The sequence below is a fragment of the Rattus rattus genome, chromosome 1 (assembly GCF_011064425.1).
Source record: "Rattus rattus isolate New Zealand chromosome 1, Rrattus_CSIRO_v1, whole genome shotgun sequence".
NCBI lineage: Eukaryota > Metazoa > Chordata > Mammalia > Rodentia > Muridae > Rattus > Rattus rattus.
Genome location: NC_046154.1, coordinates 227,090,741 through 227,097,088, shown reverse-complemented (window position 1 = coordinate 227,097,088; position 6,348 = coordinate 227,090,741).

Below are 6,348 nucleotides of genomic sequence, written 5' to 3'. Positions count from 1 at the left end.
ATTACCATTGGCTGGTATTAAGGTTAGTTTCTGTAGCGAATAATGATTTTTTTTAAGAAATTACATTTCTGACCCTTCTGGACACAGGAACCTAGGAGCAGTCGGGGGCAGGACCCTTGCACCATGAGTTTCTGCCTGCACCATGAGAAGATCCAGTCCCATAGCTCTCTGTACCCAGATCCTGCTGGGAGAAAGCCAGTCACCAGGAGTGACGAAAAACAAATTTACAGGAGGGTCAAATCACTGTCAGAGACAGCAAGACCAGCTAACACCAGAGAAAACCCAATGACTAGAGGCAAGCTCAGGAACCTAAGCAACAGAAACCAAGACTATTTGACATCATCAGAGCCCAGTTCTCCAACAAAAGCAAATACTGGATATCCAAACACATAGGAAAAGCAAAACTTGTATTTAAAATCACATCTCATGATGATGATAGAGGACTTTAAGAAGGACATAAATAACTCCCTTAAAGAAATTCAAGACAACACAGGTAAAAAAGTAGAAGCACTTTAAAAGGAAACACAAAAATACCTAAAGAATTACAGGAAAATACAACCAAACAAGTGAAGGAATTGAACAAAACTCTTCAGGACATAGAAATGGAAATAGAAATAAAGAAATCGGGGCTGGGGATTTAGCTCAGTGGTAGAGCGCTTACCTAGGAAGCTCAAGGCCCTGGGTTCGGGCCCCATCTCAGAAAAAAAAAAAAAAGAACAAAAAAAAAAAACCAGAAATAAAGAAATCACAAAAAGAGACAACACTGGAGATAGAAAACCTAGGAAATAAATCATAGACACAAGCATCACCAACAAAATACAAGAGATAGAAGAGAGACTCTCAGGAGCAGAAGATACCATAGAAAACATTGACACAACCATCAAAGAAAATGTAAAACACAAAAAGCTTTTAGCCCAAAACATTAGGAAATCCAGGACAAAATGAGAGGATCAAACCTAAGGATAATAGGTATAGAAGAAAATGAAGACTCCCAACTTAAAGGGCCATTATCTTCAACAAAATTCTAGAAGAAAACGTCCCTAACCTAAAGAAAGAGATGCCCAAAATACATGGGCACTGAGGAAAATTTCCTGAACAAAACACCAATGGCTTATGCTCTAATATCAAGAATTGACAAATGGGACCTCATAAAACTGGAAAGCTTCTGTAAGGCAAAGGAGACCCTCATTAGAACAAAATGGCAACCAATAGATTTGGAAAAAGATCTTTACCAATCCTACATACAATAGAGGGCTAATATCCAAAATATACAATGAACTCAAGAAGTTAGACTCCAGAGAACCAAATAACCCTATTACAAAATGGGGTACAGAGCTAAACAAAGAATTCTCAGCTGAGGAATATCAAATGGCTGATAAGCACCTAAAGAAATGTTCAGCATCCTTAGTCATTAGGGAAATGCAAATCAAAACAACCCTGAGATTCCACCTCACACCAGTCAGAATGGCTAGGATAAAAAACTCAGGCAACAGAAGATATTGGCGAGGATGTGGAGAAAGAGGAACAGTCCTCCATTGTTGGAGGGATTGCAAGGGGTACAAAAACTCTGGAAATCAGACTGGTTGTTCCTCAGAAAATTGGACATTGTACCCAGCTATGCCACTCCTGGGCATATACCCAAATGAGGCTCCAAAATACAACAAAGCCACATGCTCCACCCTGTTCATAGCGGCCTTATTTACAACAGCCAGAAGTTGGAAAGAACCTAGATGCCCTTCAACAGAGAAGTGGATACAGAAAATGTGGTACATCTACACAATGGAGTACTACTCAGCTATCAAAAACAATGACTTCATGAATTTCATAGGCAAATAGATAGAACCAGAAAATATCATCCTGAGTGAGGTAACCCAATCACAAAAATACACACATGGCATGCACTCACTGATAATTTAATATTAGCCCAAAAAGCTCGAATTACCCAAGATAAAATATACAGACCATATGAAGCTCAATAAGAAGGATGACTAAAGTGTTGATGCTTCAGTCCTTCTTAAAAGGGGGAAGAAAAATATTCATAGAAGGAGATATGGAGACAAAGTTTGGAGCAGCGATTGAAAGAATGACCATTCAGAGCCTGCCCCAACTATGGATCCAGCCCTTATATATACAGTCACCAAAACTAGACAATATTGATGAATCTAAGAATTGCATGCTGACAAAAGCCTGATATATCTTTCTCCTGAGAGGCTCAGCCAGAATGTGACAAATAACAGAAGTGAATGCTAGTAGCAAACCACTGAACTGAGAACGGAGTCTGCATTGGAGGAGTTAGAGAAAGGATTGAAGAAGCTGAAGGGGCTTGCAATCCCATAAGAACAACAATACCAAACAATCAGAGCTCCCAGGGACTAAACCACTACACAAAGAGTACATACACAGGGACAGACCCATGGCACCAGCTGCATATGTAACAGGACACTGGTGGCCTAGTGGGCACCAAAGGGAGGAGAACCCTTGGTCTTGCCAAAGTTGAACCCCTCAGTGTAGGTGGAATGTCAGGGTGGGGAGGCAGAAAGGGGTGGATTGTTGAGGGGGACACCTTCATACAAGAAGGGGGAGGGGTGGGATAAGGGGTTTATGGATGGGAAACTGGGAAATGGGAAAACATTTGAAATGTAAATAAGACATTTCTGACTCCAGAGGAAAACACCAAACGCCATCTGGGACTCTGGTGCACGGGGGAGGGGGGTGCTCCCGGAAAGGGCGGCACAGATCCTCGTGGTTGCTGCCCTGGTGGAGAGCTCATAAGCAACACCCCACGAGCAAACTTGAGCCTTGGGACCACAGGTAAGACCAACTTTTCTGCTCCAAGTGACCTGCCTGGTGAACTCAGGACACAGGCCCACAGGAACAACTGAAGACCTGTAGACAGGAAAAACTACATTCCCGAAAGCAGAACACTCTGTTCCCATAACTGGCTGAAAGAAAACAGGAAAACAGGTCTACAGCACTCCTGACACACAGGCTTATAGGACAGTCTAGTCACTGTCAGAAATAGCAGAACAAAGTAACACCAGAGATAATCTAATGGTGAGAGGGAAGCACAGGAACCCAAGCAACAGAAACCAAGACTACATGGCATCATCGGAGCCCAATTCTCCCACCAAAACAAACATGGAATATCCAAACACACCAGAAAAGCAAGATCTAGATTTAAAATCATATTTGATCATGATGCTGGAGGACTTCAAGAAAGACATGAAGAACTCCCTTAAAGAAACACAGGAAAACATAAATAAACAAGTAGAAGCCTATAGAGGGGAATCACAAAAACCCCTGAAAGAATTCCAGGAAAACACAATCAAACAGTAGAAGGAATTAAAAATGGAAATAGAAGCAATGAAGAAAGAACACATGGAAACAACCCTGGATATAGAAAACCAAATGAAGAGACAAGGAGCCACAGATACAAGCATCACCAACAGAATACAAGAGATAGAAGAGAGAATCTCAGGAGCAGAAGATTCCATAGAAATCATTGACACAACTGTCAAAGTTAATGGAAAATGGAAAAAGCTACTGGTCCAAAACATACAGGAAATCCAGGACTCAATGAGAAGATCAAACCTAAGGATAATAGGTATAGAAGAGAGTGAAGACTCCCAGTTCAAAGGACCAGTAAATATCTTCAACAAAATCATAGAAGGAAACTTCCCTAACCTAAAAAAAGAGATACCCATAGGCATACAAGAACCCTACAAAACTCCAAATAGATTGGAACAGAAAAGAAACTCCTCCCGTCACATAATAGTCAAAACACCAAATGCACAAAAAAAAAAAAAAAAAAAAAAAAAAAAAAAAAAAAAAAAAAAAAAAAAAGAAAAGAAAGAAAGAATATTAAAAGCAGTAAGGGAAAAAGGTCAAGTAACATATAAAGGCAGACCTATCAGAATCACACCAGACTTCTCGCCAGAGACTATGAAAGCCAGAAGATCCTGGACAGATGACATACAGACCCTAAGAGAACACAAATGCCAGCCCAGGTTACTGTATCCTGCAAAACTCTCAATTAACATAGATGGAGAAACCAAGATATTCCATGACAAAACCAAATTTACACAATATCATTCTACAAATCCAGCGCTACAAAGGATAATAAATGGTAAAGCCCAACATAAGGAGGCAAGCTACACCCTAGAAAAAGCAAGAAACTAATCATCTTGGCAACAAAACAAAGAGAAGAAAAGCACACAAACATAACCTCACATCCAAATATGAATAAAACAGGAAGCAATAATCACTATTCCGTAATATCTTTCAACATCAATGGTCTCAACTCCCCAATAAAAAGACATAGATTAACAAACTGGATACACAATGAGGACCCTGCATTCTGCTGCCTACAGGAAACACACCTCAGAGACAAAGACAGACACTACTTCAGAGTGAAAGGCTGGAAAACAACTTTCCAAGCAAATGGTCTGAAGAAGCAAGCTGGAAGAGCCATTCTAATATCGAATAAAATCGATTTTCAACTAAAAGTCATCAAAAAAGATAAGGAAGGACACTTAATATTCATCAAAGGAAAAATCCACCAAGATGAACTCTCAATCATAAATATCTATGCTCCAAATACAAGGGCACCTACATACATAAAAGAAACCTTACTAAAGCTCAAAACACACATTGCACCTCACACAATAATAGTAGGAGATTTCAACACCCCACTCTCATCAATGGACAGGTCATGGAAACAGAAATTAAACAGAGACATAGACAGACTAACTAAAGTCATGAACCAAATGGACTTAACAGATATTTATAGAACATTCTATCCTAAAGCAAAAGGATATACATTCTTCTCAGCACCTCATGGTACTTTCTCCAAATTTGACCATATAATTGGTCAAAAAAAAAAAAAAAGGCCTCAACAGGTACAGAAAGATAGAAATAATCCCATGCATCCTATCAGACCACCACGGTCTAAAGCTGGTCTTCAATAACAATAAGGGAATAACGCCCACATATACATGGAAGTTGAACAATGCTCTACTCAATGATAACCTGGTCAAGGAAGAAATAAAGAAAGAAATTAAAGACTTCTTAGAATTTAATGAAAATGAAGGTAAAACATACCTAAACTTATGGGACACAATGAAAGCTGTGCTTAGAGGAAAACTCATAGCTCTGAGAAAGAAAAAACAGGAGAGAGCATGTCACCAGCGTAATAGCACACCTAAATGCTCTAGAACAAAAAGAAGCAAATACACCCAGGAGGAGTAGAAGGCAGGAAATAATCAAACTCAGAGCTGAAATCAACCAAATAGAAACAAAAAGGAGCATAGAAAGAATCAACAGAACCAAAAGTTGGTTCTTTTAGAAAATCAACAAGAAAGATAAACCCTTAGCCAGACTAATGAGAGAACAGAGAGAGTGTGTCCAAATTAACAAAATCAGAAATGAAAAGGGAGACATAACTACAGAATCAGAGGAAATTCAAAAAATCATCAGATCCTACTACAAAAGCCTATATTCAACAAAACTTGAAAATCTGCAGGAAATGGACACTTTCCTAGAGAGATATCAGGTACTGAAGTTAAATCAGGAACAGATAAACCAGTTAAACAACCCCATAACTCCTAATGAAATAGAAGCAGTCATTAAAGGTCTCCCAACCAAAAAGGGCCCAGGTCCAGACCGGTTCAGTACAGAATTCTATCAGGCCTTCATAGAAGACCTCATACCAATACTATCTAAACTATTCCACAAAATTGAAACAGATGGAGCACTACCGAATTCCTTCTATGAAGTCCTGGAAAGAATAGGAAGTCAAGGCCCATACCTAAACATAGTAAAAAGCCATATACAGCAAACCAGTTGCTAACATTAAACTAAATGGAGAGAAACTTGAAGAAATCCCACTAAAATCAGGGACTAGACAAGGCTGCCCACTCTCTCCCTACTTATTCAATATAGTTCTTGAAGTTCTAGCCAGAGCAATCAGACAACAAAAGGAGATCAAGGGGATAAGATTGGAAAAGAAGAAGGCAAAACATCACTATTTGCAGATGATATGATAGTATATTTAAGTGATCCCAAAAGTTTCACCAAAGAACTACTAAAGCTGATAAACAACTTCAGCAAAGTGGCTGGGTATAAAATTAACTCAAAGAATCCGTAGCCTTCCTCTACACAAAAGAGAAACAAGCCGAGAAAGAAATTAGGGAAACGACACCCTTCATAATATGTATATTATGTCCCAAATAATATAAAGTACCTTGGTGTGACTTTAACCAAGCAAGTAAAAGACCTGTACAATAAGAACTTCAAGACTCTGAAGAAAGAAATTGAAGAAGACCTCAGAAGATGGAAAGATCTCCCATG